Genomic DNA, 15,603 nt, shown 5'->3' with positions numbered 1-15,603 from the left:
GGCATGCTGTTGTCATTGGCCCCATTTCGCTGATAGATAAAATAGTTTATCAAGGTTGCGTGCAAAAAAAAAAAAAAAAAAAATCTCCTATTCATAAACCAAACAATAAAATAAAACCATAGTCGACTAAAAGATACCCTGCGATCTGCAGTTTTTAATCTTTCATGAAATGATATAAAATTAGATTACATTTTTTTAGCTACGAAGAGAAAAAAAAAACGAATATAAAAATAAATACATATTTATATTCAAATTAATTTAATGAAAAAAAATAGCTTTCATTGACACATCAATATCTGTTGAGTTATATCACAAGCTTTCCATATACAAAGTTAATTTCATGTGATCGCAACAAAGTTCGGTTAGCGTTCGATTGAATAGGTTCGTTCATTTATATCTAACATTCGAGGCATCTTCTGACGCCCTCAATTAAATTCACCATACAACGACTACATATATATACATATACAATACTTTCACCGACTTTTTCAGATGTGTACGTATTTTCGATATGGCCCCACATCAAAAACATTTATCGCACATGGCGAAACGCAACATTAATTGAAAGCGACCTTGAGATAATGACCTCATTTATGCAGATAACTGTGTTTGTGCTAGAGTCAAATTCTTTGCGTAGCTGCTGAATGAACCAGGAAGCGAGCCAATAACAATATAAAAGTAATTAGCTGTTTATATGTGACTGAAAGAACCACAACAATAAAATAGGCAAATGCTAAGGTAAAGAAACATGTGTGCTATAATATGTTTCATATACCCGTCTACGAGATGCCCTGAATCCTGGCGTATCTGGGTTTTCGGATATACGAATCTATGTGCTTACTAATTTCGATTCGATGTTCTGCGTCATTCGAAATCCAATCGAATTTCAATAACATGTTTTAGAAAAGAAAGGTATTAGCTCTAAGACATCGATATGTTTGGGACCCGATGCGCCGTACACTGCACCGCATTGTAGTCCTTGAGCAATTAGTGATATTAAAGAAACGCCTGAAAACTTGAATTCAATTCCAAAAGTTTTCAATTTTTGGAAACAAGTGTGGGTGTTGTACGGGCCATTAAGAAGAGTTAAGAATACATATTATAAGAATCTATGGGATCTGTCCACCTCTTTTTGTCTGCTACAAATCCTTTATTGATTTCCACTTTTCATTAGCTTTACAGTATAATTACCCGTATTCAGTGGGTCACCTTGTACTTCAGGTTATATGTCTATGCAGTCTATATACATACACATATAGCTGATAAAAATTGCATGTTTATTGAAGCATTAAGCGGTTCGCATATTAAACAGCTGCGTAAATTTCAGAGAAAGTGGAAAATGAAGGGGGAATAAAATGGAGATCAACGATAATAAAATTCTGTTAGCGAGAGCAACCAGTTTTCAATTTTCGATATCTTCAATAAGCAATCAACTCGATGTACAGAAAGAGAAGAAAGCAAATTGTAAAGTCAAATGCGAAATTGAGATAAATAAATCAGCATTTGCAAACAGCATCATAAAAATTCAATAAACCGAACTTCTGAAATACAGCCGAAAAATGGTCAATTATTGCAGCAGGGTCAATAACATCGCCATGGAATATCTAAACAGCTGACAGATCCTCATGCGTCATATGACAAAACAGAAAACGTAATGAAAGAGAAACGCAAGAAATGAAAAGAAACATTGAACTTGAAATTTAACATAGAAATTTTTTAATAAACAACAATAATGCTGTCTGCGATAAGAAACGTGGAACAACTGGGTACTAGCTTAGAAAAGGAAGTAGAAAACGAATAATGCATACAATTGTCGGAAATAGACGACGTCGGAATACCCTATATGTATCGTTGACTGACTCTATTCTCAATTTATGAGTCCTTCTGTATGTGTGGTCTGTGGCCTATACATTATCTTATAGCTCCTATCCGTCTACCCTTCAGGTTACTCCAATCACTATGATGAAACCATAGGATATTGAACATCACGTTTTTTAGAAATCTATATAACAGACAGAGGGACGCCTGGCAGATACCATGCTTCATCATATATCTTTCAACTCAATTTTTCACATTTCAGAATACAATCAAATTAGGTTTTTTTTGGCTATACATCAACTCAAGTATTTGAGTATAATATTACAGGGTATATAACAGGTATTTTTGTTTATGGGTCAATGTGCTATTTTAAGCCTGAGTCGGGTATATAACAAAAAAATAAATGTATGAATTAAAGCAAATGTTGCCTAAGCCTCCAGCATCGAATGATGACACCTTCATCCAGCAGGCAAAATATCCTAAACAATACATAACCGCATCGCATACACAGTTCATTCACAGACGGGAGAACAGATGCGGACAAATGAGTCGATTAGCCAGATAAGGGCTTAAGAGATATGCCTCAAAGTCGATGAGACGGTGTCGCAATGACAGAACAAAAGTGAACAAATAAAAAAACAGCAATACCAACAACATTATGAATAAAGTGAATAGCGCGCCCAACGAAATGTTTATTTACCCAAAAATTAGGGTCAGGGCTAGAGGCAAATGACGACAGCAGACAGACAGGCCAGAGGGACGAAGAGATGGGATGGAGCGAGACAGACAATATTTGAGTGCTTTCTTATCCGCCTGTCTGGCTTTGCTATGGTGTGCACTGTTGTGTGCGTGTGTGTGTTTCTTTTCTGTGTCATGCGAAAGCGAAAATATTTTATACATACATACATACATATATATATTCATACATATTAAGTTAACTGCCCCTCCATCGTCCCACCCACTTTCAACAAGAGTCGTTCATGAGTCTCAATTCTAATTTCATTTAAATGCTGCCCGAAAGCGCAAACACGCTTTCTCGTTGTCTCTATCTCTATCCTTCACACGCGCGATTCAACCCGCTGCTTGTAGCTGTCCTTGTCTTGCGCCAGACACACATTTTCGACAAAACATCCGAAACTCGAAAAAATAACAAAACTGCAGCCAGCCGGCCATTTTGTTTTTTATTTTTTTTCGGCGGTTTCGTTTTGCCATTGTTCTGTTGCTATTACTGTTGTTGTTGTTGTCGTTGACGTGCTGTCTACTGCTTCTCGCGCCTTCGCTTTGACGCCCCCATCAGCAGCTCACAAGCCCCCTGCTTGCCCGTCACACCCACACCACAACGAAGTCGACGACGCGTCGTCGGTTTTTCTGTCGTTGTTCTCTAAAGCGCACAAACGTGTCGGTGTCAGAGTCTTGTTACTTTTTTTTTCCTTTTTTATTAAATATTTTTTTCGCTTGTTCGATTTGCGCACGTATTTGCAATATTCTCGCATTGCCGTATGTTGCATTTTTTCCTTTGGTGGTTTTTAATAACAATTTACAAAATATATGTTATATATACAAGTATAACCATTTTCTCCTTAAATTTTTAATGATTTAAAAAAAATTAAAAAATAGATCGCCCAACGTGGGGCTCGAACCCACGACCCTGAGATTAAGAGTCTCATGCTCTACCGACTGAGCTAGCCGGGCACTTGCCTGAATAGAAGCCAATACATTACTTGTACTCAGATCAAAATCTATTCACAAGCATTTATATTAGCAACGCATAGAATATTCTAAAAATAAAAATTTAAATAAACTTACAGATATATATAGAAATACGAACAACGTTAATGTAAACAAAGACTCAGATGCTTGCGATGAGTTGTGGCCTTTATAGATAGCTGCCCGAACTGGTGCCACACTGCGTATGCGTAATTTGGTATTCTTTCCAATTCAGGTTAAAGTAATTAGTAGTTTGACAATTGATATCGTGTCGCTCATTACCTGATTACCTGCAGCGCTCTGCTCACCTGCTCAGTTGCTGATTGCCGACACGCAGCACAATTGTAATATTTGATTATTTTTACTGCTGCTTATACAAACAACTAACACACCCCGAGCAGCACAACTACGATTCCCCGAGCACTGCCCCTGAAATGCATGTAATTGCATTGCAGTCGCATTTTAATTGCCCTCTTCCAGTGCTTTAATCAGTTTCGGTTGGCTTTTATAATTTCATTGTCCATTTCATTCATACAAACGTAATGGCACTATTCACTATTCGTGTCTCGCTCGCTCGTTCGTCCGCTATTCGCATAGAAACTACAAACAGCAACAACTATTCATAGATTTCTATTTCATTTCACCCTGACCCACCGCAACAGTTTTCATGTGTACCCCTTTTTGCAGTCGACGCTGACAGCGACGCCAACGACTGCAGCGACTGAAGCACCAACAACTATTTATGGCATTTTTTTCTGGCTGCTTTCTTTGCTATTTCACGCCACCTCGTCTGTGTATATATAAATATGTATGTGTGCATTAGTTGTTATTCTGCTACTCTTGATTTAGTTGGTTATTATTAGGTATTTACTAGTTTTATACAGGGTATTTAGGGCGTAAGTATTATGTTCAATTTTTCATTCAGAATATTAAATGTATGTAGTTAATCTAAAAGCTTTAAGAAAATATTCTTGTGTAAATAAATTTGACTTATTTAAATTTTTCTTTTGAATTATGTATTTTTGTAACTAACTGAAAGTCAATTATGTAATATTTCGATCGAAACACGAATAGTTTATTCGTATTATTTTATGAATTTTATTTATAAAATAAAAATATATTATATATATTATATGATTTGTTATTGGAAAAAATTAAATTGTTTGGTTGCAACTCAAAGAGGGTTTTCACAAAACTTACAGGGTAGTTTTCAATGCGCGAACTTCAAATACCAAATTTTACTATTTTTTTTATTTTTATTTTTTTTTGTCTACGGTTCATTGAGTTTCAGTTGCGATAAAGCGAAGCCGGCGCGAATGCCGGCACATGCCACGCACTTTTTACGCAAAATAAAAAACAATACAAACACACGCACACACACACACGACCAACAATAAAAATATCCGTGTAGACGCATTCATTTAACAAGTGCGAAAATTTCATGCAGACAGTTTTATATTTATTGTATGTCTATGTGTGTGTGCCTATGTGTGCATGAGTCATTGGTGCGTATGACGACTCATGACTCATTGCACATACGCCAAGTAGTCTGCGACGCACTCAAATTTTTCTTGCCGTTTTTAAAACACAAAACGTATTATATTTCACATGTGTAAATTATTGAAATGAGTTTCTGATTAAATCTCTAATTGACAATAAGTGTAAAAGTACGAATCGAATTTATAAGTTACAAAAAATACGTAAAAACACAGTAAATGTTTTATTAAAACAAAATAATAAAAATCTACAAAAATATAAATAATAAAACTTAAAATATAAAAACCCAGAAATGTCTCAAAGCTAATTCACTTTAAAGAGTTTTAAGATTTCTTATCGAAACTGAACTTATACAATACAAATTCTTTTGAAAATAAAAATAATATTCCACCTTTGCAATCGAAATTTATATTAAAACAGAGCAAAAATATTTTAATCGGTTAGCTTCCAATTATTCCGTTTCCTAACTATAAAAAAAATTTTTTTTAAATAAATAAATAAAAACAATTAAGGAAGCTTTAGTCGAGACTGCTCGACTAACACACACACGTACATACACAGGCGACTGCGCTTGGGCTGCGCTGCAGTTTTGGCAATATTCAATAATTCAATTTGTAGACGTACGATCTTAATGAAACTTGCAGAACGTAATCATAATGTTTAAATGTATATATGTATATACCGAAGCACAAGTCTCTAGTATTTAAAGTACTTTTACAAATATGAGGGTGAGGGGTGGATATAAGGATGAGGGTAAATTACAACAAAACCCGATATTATATAAAATACACATAAGTCCACATTTAATTTGGAAGCTCTGGCTCTAAAGGCGTAGGAGATATAATTAAATAACTTGCCTTTGATAAGGTTCTTAACCGATAAAAATATCGGGATAATTATCGATTTTTAGTGATAAACTTGATATTCGCGTGATATACACGAACCTAGGAAGAAAAATTTCAAGTCTCTAGCTCTTATATCTTCTGAGATCGACGCGTTCATACACACGGACGGACGAACGGACAGGGCCAAATCGACTCAGCTTGTCGCCCTGATCAAGAATATATATACTTTGTGGGATCTGCCGCGCCTTCTTCTGCCTGTTACATACTTTTAACAAAACCATTACCCTGATTTCCCATTTCCAATGGTTGCAGGGTATAAAAACAATATTGATAAATCAAAATGAAAAAGTTCCAACAATTCGTAGAAAGTTGGATTTGTTAAAGTGTAATGGATATTTTTAGAATAAAATCTAAAAGGAATTATGAGAAAACACGTAACTTTCGATCAAAATAAATTTGACTTCTACAATTTTACAGTGATGATTAAAAATCGAGCGTTCATAGAAATAATGATGAAAGCAATAAAATAAATATCAAAAATTGCAAATTCAATTTGGTTTATAATAATAAAACCTAAATTAATAATAAAATAGGATTGTTCATTTTAAATGGTATTTTGTAGGCATTCTCGGGCTTTTGCCAAATTATTCATTTCACATTTCAGACTTTTCTTTACTTTTTATTTTTCGTGTGCCTTTGTTCTGAAATTTTTTGTGCCTTGCGCTGCGTTTGTTTGTGTGCTGCGATTTGAAATGCTTTGTTCGAAAAGACACACATACATATACATATAATACCTATGCATATGGCAAGTATCAGTATTTGTAGCTGAACATGTATCTGCATCTGTGTCTGTAAGTGTTATTATACGTATCTGTTCGGTAAACATGCAGTTGGCTTTTTATTGCTGTTTTCGTCTGTCTCTTTCACTTTTTTTACTTTTTACTTTTAGGTATATATATTATCAGAATTTACTGCGCCTTAGGTTCATTGTTTTCGACTCACAAAAAATGCCAAAAAATCACCCGAAAAATTGTTTGCAATCTACTCGAATTTATGTTGATTCGTGCAGTGGTTATAATATATATATACAAGATTTCTTCCACATCTCACAACTTGTATGCTGTATATACTTATTAAAGATGTATACATTTATTACAACTAATAACTAATAATAACTATAATTCCTTCGTATACTTGATCTTGCAGCAGTGAAAGTCTAGTAGACGCACAAAAGCTAATTGCTGTGAGACGCAACTGTAACTTCCATATAATGCTACAGATTGATCGCATAGAACAAAAAACTGGTTCTAGCTGGAAAGGCGAAAAAAAAAAAGCTGAATGGAGATTTCGCATTTTTGCATGCTTTATGTAAAATATGCAAACATTTTTTTTATGTATTTTTCGATTTGATTGCATTTTGAAATTTATATTAGATTTAGATATTTTTGTATGGGAACACTGAAAAAAATCTATAAAATTTATTAAAAATTTTTAAAAATTCAAAACAAGTTTTCCGCATTTCTAAAAAGCGCTTGGAAATAAGCCAGATCTAGCCAAAACGTCAACACAGCTCACTAGAGATGTCGATATACACATGTACATATGCACATGCATTATATATATATATGTATATGTATATACACATATATATATTGACTGCTTAAATGAGTTTTTATTACCGGCTCTTGCCTCTATCAACAGTCTTCCGAAACTCTTCTCGCATTGGCGTTGCCATCCTGTCAAGATTGTGCACTAAGATGCCACACCGCTCGACAAACCTTTGCAGGGGCATCATACATATCCAGAGTTATGTAGTTGGATTAAGGTCATCTGCAGTTTTCTTCTTCGTGAATGACATCTTTTGTTATTTAAGTTTTGTTTCGCATGCTTTACGAGTGCATTGCCTCGCATTATTTAGCAATTAATCATCGGCTATGCAGCGGACCTATCTAAACCTATAGCTACGTCTAGTGCCATAAACATCAATCAAATATCGAGCAAAAGAAAAACAAACAAAACAAAGCTCACGCTCTGTGCCAACGACACCTTCTAGCCGTTCATTTAATTAATGGACGATGTTTTTCGTATTTACGTATTTCTGTTTGTGCTAAAACTTTTACTACATCTATAGAAAATATACAAACATATATGTGTATATATACTTGTTATACATCGCTCATATACATTAGGGGTATATATTCGTTGCACTCGGTTGCGCCATTTGCTGAGATAAGCGTCGACGATTCGAGCTGTTAAATTCATTTCAATTTGAAAGCGAGAGTATACAAAGTACATAGTGAATGTTTACCAAGAACAAATACAAATACACATGCATATGTGTGTGTATACGTTGTCTATGAGTTTCGATTTGCCACTGCAATATAAATACACTGAGATACATACATACATATATGCATATATATATTTTATATGCGCTGTTTAACTCGACTTCTAGTTGAAATATTTTTGCATTCATTTATTAGTCATTCAACATTACAAAGCACAGTTATATATAATTGAATAAAACTGTGAAATTAAATGTATTCAAAATATTTTGCAATCTGTAAGGTACAAAACATTCTCTATAGGGAACATACGAGAAAAATTTGTATGATGAGTTAGTTCCTAAGATCGCAGGCTTTGAGAGAATGCCAAATTACAAAATATAGAAAAGATATCCCATTACTCTAAAGAACTATTAAAAATACTAAATATATTAAGTCGAAGTATAAAAGTCTAGAAGTTAAGCTACACATTGAGTCCAAACAAAATCTCTTAGGATAGAGTCGCAGAAAGATGAGATCATCATTAGAGTCACTCAGGTGACAGCTGATAATCCCATTCATTGATAAAAAAAATCACACATAGGCAATTAGCCAAGCAAAAGAAAAGCCCAAACAAGAATTGAAGAGCGAATACGAAATACCAAAACCGAAATTTCGATTTATTTTTAGTGTTTTAGAGTTTTGACTTGTTTTTGTTTTTGGCTTTTAGCTTTTTGCTGTTTGCTTTTAGGTTTTTGCTTTTTGGCGGCCATTTTTGATGACGCGGGCATTGAATGACACACTGTCACATGAAATACACAAAACACACACAGAGAGACAGAGAGAAAGACAGACAGTGAGACAGAGAGAGAGAGAGAGAGAGAGAGAGAGAGCGAGAGAGAAAGAAAAAGCAGATGGAGATAAAGCTACACCACTGCAGAGGCACAAATATATGTACATATATGTCTGTATGAGTGTGTCGATCGAAAAAGATTGTATTATATGTGTTTATATGTGTTAATGGGTCTCTGACCTGATTTAACAATAATAAATATCACGACAGGTCCACATGAGTGTGAGTGCATTGTATAAATACAATCCAAATGAATGTGTGTTTATGCATATATTGAACATACATACACACATGTATATGCAAGAGCAAAAAAGCACTCGATATAATTTTATTGTTTATTAGATTTATATCTATATTTCATTTATAAATAATGTTTTAGTGTCAAGTGTTTAACTCAATCTCATTAGCTTTCATATTATTGAAAAGAATTTTACTTCAAAGTTTGCAATTTCTTGTCTCAGTTTCATTCCGTTCCAGATATGAGAGCATATTTTGTACACGCATCATTTTCATTCCCTTTTAGGATCCAACACTCTACTAAAATACTTTTACAATAGAGATCGAAAATATCCTGTATACATAATTGTCCCACTTACTTTCCATTTTCAAACAAAAGACGCCCAAAAATGCATTTAAATTAAGGAAAAATATATAGAATATTCAAAAAACCACAGTTTTTTAAATGAGAATCATTCATATGGAGTATTCCATAAGAAAATACGACTATATTTGTGTTTAGTACATTTAATTATAAATAATAACATAAATGCAACTTTGATGGATTTTTAAGCAAATTAGTTATAAATAATAATCGCAAGTTAAAAAAAACACGCTGAATATGCTGAATCGCTCTATAAATATCTTGCTCCATTTACCTATCCATGGGCACGCCCACTCTTTAGTTCAATATACCCCACATGCGTCTTTTATGCGAAATTCGCAAAGAGAAAAGAACAAAAAATGAGCAAAAAATTAATGGGAACAAAAAATTATCAACAAAGTCTGTTGATATTTTGGCGTTCTCGAGGGAGCTAAATGAGTGCATGTGAGTGTATGTGTGTGTGTGTACAAAGAGTGTATATGTGCGCCTACGTGTGTGTATTTTTGGTAGACAGTGTGTGTGACCTTGAAAACGGTTGCTTTGTTGTTGCCACATTTTTTGGAAATTATCGCGCGTGTTCTGGCTGTAGCTGTATCTGTGTATCTGTGTATCTGTGTGAGAGCGTGTGTGAATGTGCCTGTGCATGTGTGAATATCTGTCTCTGTATTGATGAAATGAAAGTAACTGCTGTCGCTGTTGCTGTTTGTGCTGCAGGCAGCTTAAATTGAAATGCGCTCGCAATTATCGCCACATTCCCTTCGCCCGCTCCCTCGCATCGCTCTCGCTCTCACTGTGCACTGCCCGCTCTACTCCCCCGCCCCTGCCCATAGGAAATTAATTATCTTTTTACAGAGATGTACGATAAACTTTTGCGCCATATAAAAGCCAAAGTTCGCTGTATTAATTCAAGGCCAAGTGCAAAATACCTATGCACATATACATTTATGTATATACATACATATACATACATATATAAATATTTTTTGTGAATGTATATATCAGCTACAATAACAACAACAACAACAACAACAACGATGGCGACGACAATTGACTATCAAAATACAGCTAAAGCGCAACTGAAAGTGACTAAATATATGTACTTTGTCTGGGAACAACAACAACATTTATAAAGCGCACTCACAGCGAGAAGCATTTCGAAGAGAGAGATAGAGAGAGAGAGAGAGAGAGGTCGACAAAGAAAGAAAAAGGAAACGTTTCAAAGTTCCAAAAGTACTAACATCGAAGTAGAGGAATACATTCTGAAACTAAGATATTTAGCCAAATATACATATATTAATATGTTAAAATTATGTAGATTGAAGTGAATGAAATTCATGTTGGAATCAATTCGGAGCGCATATAAATTTTAAATTGTTAATGATTTTAGTACATTTAGTATTACTTCAGTCTCGTTTAACGCAATCTGTCGTCCATATATTCAAATAATTTACGGCGGAAAATATGAGTCCTAGACAGAAAAGGAAACATAAAACTGAAGACATCTGTAGCTCCACCTTAATGCGGTTAGATCAGGATAACGCCTGGATCAAACCTGACAGGAACTTCAAAATAAATAAGCATTAGCATTATCATTGCCATTACAGTATTTTCAAGTTGCTTTTATTATTTGAATATCTTGATCACTCAATACTTTTCAGATCTGAACAAAATTCCCTTCCTCCCCGGTATCTCTTTACAAGTTCCTTCAAAGACATTCCCTCATTAAGGGCAATCCGAGCTGTGCAAAAAATCCCAATCATCCGGACACTAAAACTTTGAGCTGTTGCATTCATAAATCCCTATTCGGGCCAAGTACGGCCCAAGGATTACGGCAAAATAAACCGAATGCAAATTGAACTGTCAACGAAATCCCCAGCAACAGAAGATTTTAATCCTGTGTTTGGGTGTGCGTATGTTTATGTGTGTGTGTGTGTGTGTGTATGTGTGTGGGTGTGTGTGTGTGCAACAGGGCGATGGGGCATAAACAACTAAAATCCATTTGTGGCACGTAGCTCACGTATTGGGTCTAAAATGCTTTCTATGTGCTGTCTTCGGCTAGGGGCGTGGCAAGAGCATATTTTATTGGGTTTCTTTAAAGCATTAACTAAACGTCATCATCATCAGCAACATCATCACGATGTTATTTAAAAATTCTCATGAATTTCAAGGACAAACTCAGAAACTCTGCACAATTTTCGACTTACTTCTGAGGTTTGCCCACATACAAGCACAGATATATATATATATATATATATATATATATATATATATATATATATATATATATATATATATATATATATATATATATATGTGTGTGTATGTGCATATGTGCATATATATATGTATATTTGCTCCGCTTCTTCGCATTATACTGGAATTAATTGTGCGGGTTCTCTCTGCACGTCACTCACACAGGCAAACTCAGTTGCACTTACATATATATGTATATCGTCTATATTTATTTATATGTATATGTGTACGTTCAAAACAGGAAAGCCAAAACCCGCCTCAGCGTCAGTTTCGCATGTGTGCTAATGGCATTTGGCCTATTTATGCTTCCACGTATTCAATAAACACACACACATATATATATATATATATATAAATATATATATATATATATATATATATATATATATATATATATATATATATATATATATATATATATATACATATATATATATATGTATATAAACATATATATATATATAGACATTGAAGCACACACACGCTTGGCTTGGGATATTAGGTAACGTTTTGCGCTCCGGGGTTTCAAATTTGTTTTTAACCCTTCAACTGAAGCGGGGTAAGTTTTTAACATTTTTTTTTTTTTTGCTCAGTTTAACGTTTTCTTTTTTTTTTTTGCTTTTTTAAGCCGCTGGCGTCGCTTTGCTTCTGCAGTTGAAAGTTAATTGGGTTACAAGCGCAGTGGGTTAACAGGGTGTTCCAATGAAAGCGGTTGAAGCTCTCGCTACTCGAAACTCACAAAGTGAAAACCAAATCAGATCAGCTATACAACAGTTAGTTTGATGTTCATATTTGAATGGATATCTATTTACAATATATTTATAATTGATTTAATCATATTTGTATAGCTATGAATACAAAACATATTTATAGTTTATTCAGTCTGTTTGATGAATTTATTTGAAGTATAAGCAACGTGTTCATAGAACTATATTTCAACTGCTACCAGAACGAAGAACTTTGCATAACTATTATCCAAACTGAAGAGATATTTACCGGGATCTGATTAATGAACAAGTATTTCTCTACATTTTAATGTAATCTCATATGCATATCCAAATCTAATCAAACTGGATCTTAAAGAGAAGTGATTAGAAATGTAGTAATCATATATAGAAGACTGTTTATCCCAAAAAGTGTTCAAAAGAGCACGAAATCTATACAAAGACTTTTCAGATTTTCTGTGTTGTGTCCTTTTTGGGTGAATAAATCTGTACTCTAATTATATTATAGCACAGTATTTATGCATATACATATATAGAATATACTGCAAATATATTAAAATATAATTTAAGGATTTGAAGGCGCAGAGCACAGATTTTAAAATTCTTAAATGTAGTAATAATAAGAAGGAACCAAAAATATCATAGAACGCCCTAAGCTCAACTATATCTAAGACAATATGATTTATCATTACCTATGTATATCGAAGAAAACTCCTGGATTTCCTGCAGTTTGCATTCCAATAAGAACTATACAGACACCCTGTATAGCTCGTACAAGAAAACCACTTGCAGCCACAGCACACCACCAAATATGTGTTGCACGCGTTCAGCCCATATCTCCACATACACATACATATGTCCATACATACATATATGTACATATGCATATAGCTTGGACTGTTTTCAAGATCAAGGTCAAGCTATATACGAAAGAGCTTATATACAACACAACTTGAAGAGAAGAGAGTAAGAGCGTGTGAGAGAGGGAGAGTGAGCGTAAGGTAGATAGAGAGAGGGAGAGAGAGAGAGAGAGAGCGAGAACATGTGCCGACATAAACAATGGAACTTTTCTCTCCTCTGGGTCGTTATTTTTTAATTTTTGGACGAACAACCCCTTTTTGCAGACCATTTGACACAGTAAAGCCAGCCACAAATGATGATGATGATGCCGATGATGATGATGGCAACGCTGGTGACGATCATCAAGTATTTTGGACAATGGGCAGACAAGTGTACCTGCTAAGAGCCAGATAAGAAAGAAGTTGCAAAACAAAAATGATGAAAAAAAGCAGCTGCTGTCGAGAGACCTTGAACAAAAGTCCAGACAACAACAACAACAACCGCAGCGACAAATTTTTGCAAGCAGAAGAACAGATCGCTTTTTTTCCCTTTGATTTTTTTTTCTTTTTTTATTTGGTCAAAGAGGCAAGTTCTAAGGCATAATCAGGAAATGCAAGCCACAAACAACAAGGCGAAACCGGTTTCTTATATGAAATCCAGCCAGACAGCCATAGAGCGAGAGCGCGTGCAAGAGAGACAAAGCATGGCGCGTTATCATGTTTCAGGCACATGATTGAAATTGAAATTCATCGCTGCAAAACCTTGAAGAAAGCAAAAAAAAAAAAAAAAAATTTAACTTTAGTTTTGCGTGTCCTGTACAGATTAAGGCACTTTTTTATTTTTCTTCTCCTTTAGCGTTTTCGTTTTCATCTTCTTCTATTGTTTCGATCGCTGGGTTCTGGTCTGGTTCTGGATTCTGTTTCTTCGGGGCTTGGCCGTCTAGACATTTGGTACGCACCTAATTGCAGTCATTGCTCAATCGATGTCCATCGATCGAGCATTTCTCTTAAGAAGCCAAGAGGCAAAGGGAGGGACCGAGCAAGAGCCTCGATATTTTGCTGTCGATTGGGTTTCTCTGGAAAAGGCCTGCAGCTAAGCGATTTGAATGCTAATTTGTAGAGCTCTTGAAATCTGAGGCAGCTAACTGAAGCTGAAGGCCTGTCTCATATGCAATTAACAGTTAAATAGGTGTTACATAACTTAAGTAGCTCACCTCAGCAAATTTTCTTTTGATTTGATAATTATATTTTAATGAATTTGCGTACCTGAAATGAAATGAGTTTTAAAACAAATAAGTTGCGATATCTAAATAGCTAGACAAATCTGGTAAGTACAGTAAATTTAGTATGTGCATTTGATATGCGTCATGGAGAAGGCCAGTTAAGAGATATTAAAAATTATCTCTTATGTTCTTTACTTAATAGACAGTGACACTTAAAATTCATCCAGCTTATGTTAATGTACAATCAAACTGCTAGAGAGCAAGCAAACTAACGCAGTAATTTACCTAAGTGCTAATTTCTATCTGCTTAAATGAAAAAAAAAAAAAAGAAATATATAAAATCTTAACTGAAACGATTATAATTAGTATTGAATATGATCCGAAATAAGATAAGTTTTCGTAAAAATATCAAGCTAGAAAGTATATGCGACGAAGAACTTCAAATATAAACTTAATATTGACGGCTCACGAGAATTACTAACTTCACTGGGCTCAAATTCTTTTAGCATCGTAAAGTATTGTACCTTTTATTTCGAATTGTTCTTGAATTGCTTCTTCATAGAATTAAGTTCGATACGTTTTCTTTATTTAGTCTCTAAGGCCACAGAATCCAATTAATATTTTCTAATTCGGTTTTGATTTCTAATATTATATATTATTATCATAATATTATAAACCAGTTCATATAAAAAAATCATAACTCTAATAATATATATATTTTCTCTATTTATATATCCTTGCATAATTCATTGATAATTTGAATATATTATATAGTAAATACCTTACAATTTCACTCATATATGTTATATAATGAATGACATAACTTTGTGTTTAATACTGATAATAATAATATACAATATATGAGTAAAAATTAAAAAAACTATACAAGATATATTTAGATAAGGTCATTCATATTCAATCATTACAATAATAATAATAATAAACTAGTCACTTTTTCAGCTGATGATAATTTACTAT

General features: G+C 34.1%; 1 protein-coding gene and 1 non-coding gene across 3 annotated transcripts in view; both read right to left on the bottom strand.

Annotated features, from left to right (window-relative positions):
* Window positions 1–15,603, bottom strand: part of EcR (Ecdysone receptor) — a 97,536-nt gene that overhangs the window by 73,105 nt on the left and 8,828 nt on the right. The gene's annotated exons all lie outside the window — the stretch shown is intronic.
* On the bottom strand, window positions 3,438–3,510 carry TRNAK-CUU (transfer RNA lysine (anticodon CUU)). The gene has a single exon. It is a non-coding gene; the product is annotated as a tRNA-Lys (tRNA).

This window comes from Drosophila navojoa, chromosome 5 (genome assembly GCF_054131105.1).
Source record: "Drosophila navojoa isolate 15081-1374.11 chromosome 5, UAZ_NAV_1.0, whole genome shotgun sequence".
In the NCBI taxonomy this organism is placed as follows: Eukaryota; Metazoa; Arthropoda; class Insecta; order Diptera; family Drosophilidae; genus Drosophila; species Drosophila navojoa.
The sequence above is the reverse complement of the archived record's forward strand: the minus strand, read 5'-3'. Positions and strand labels throughout refer to the sequence as shown.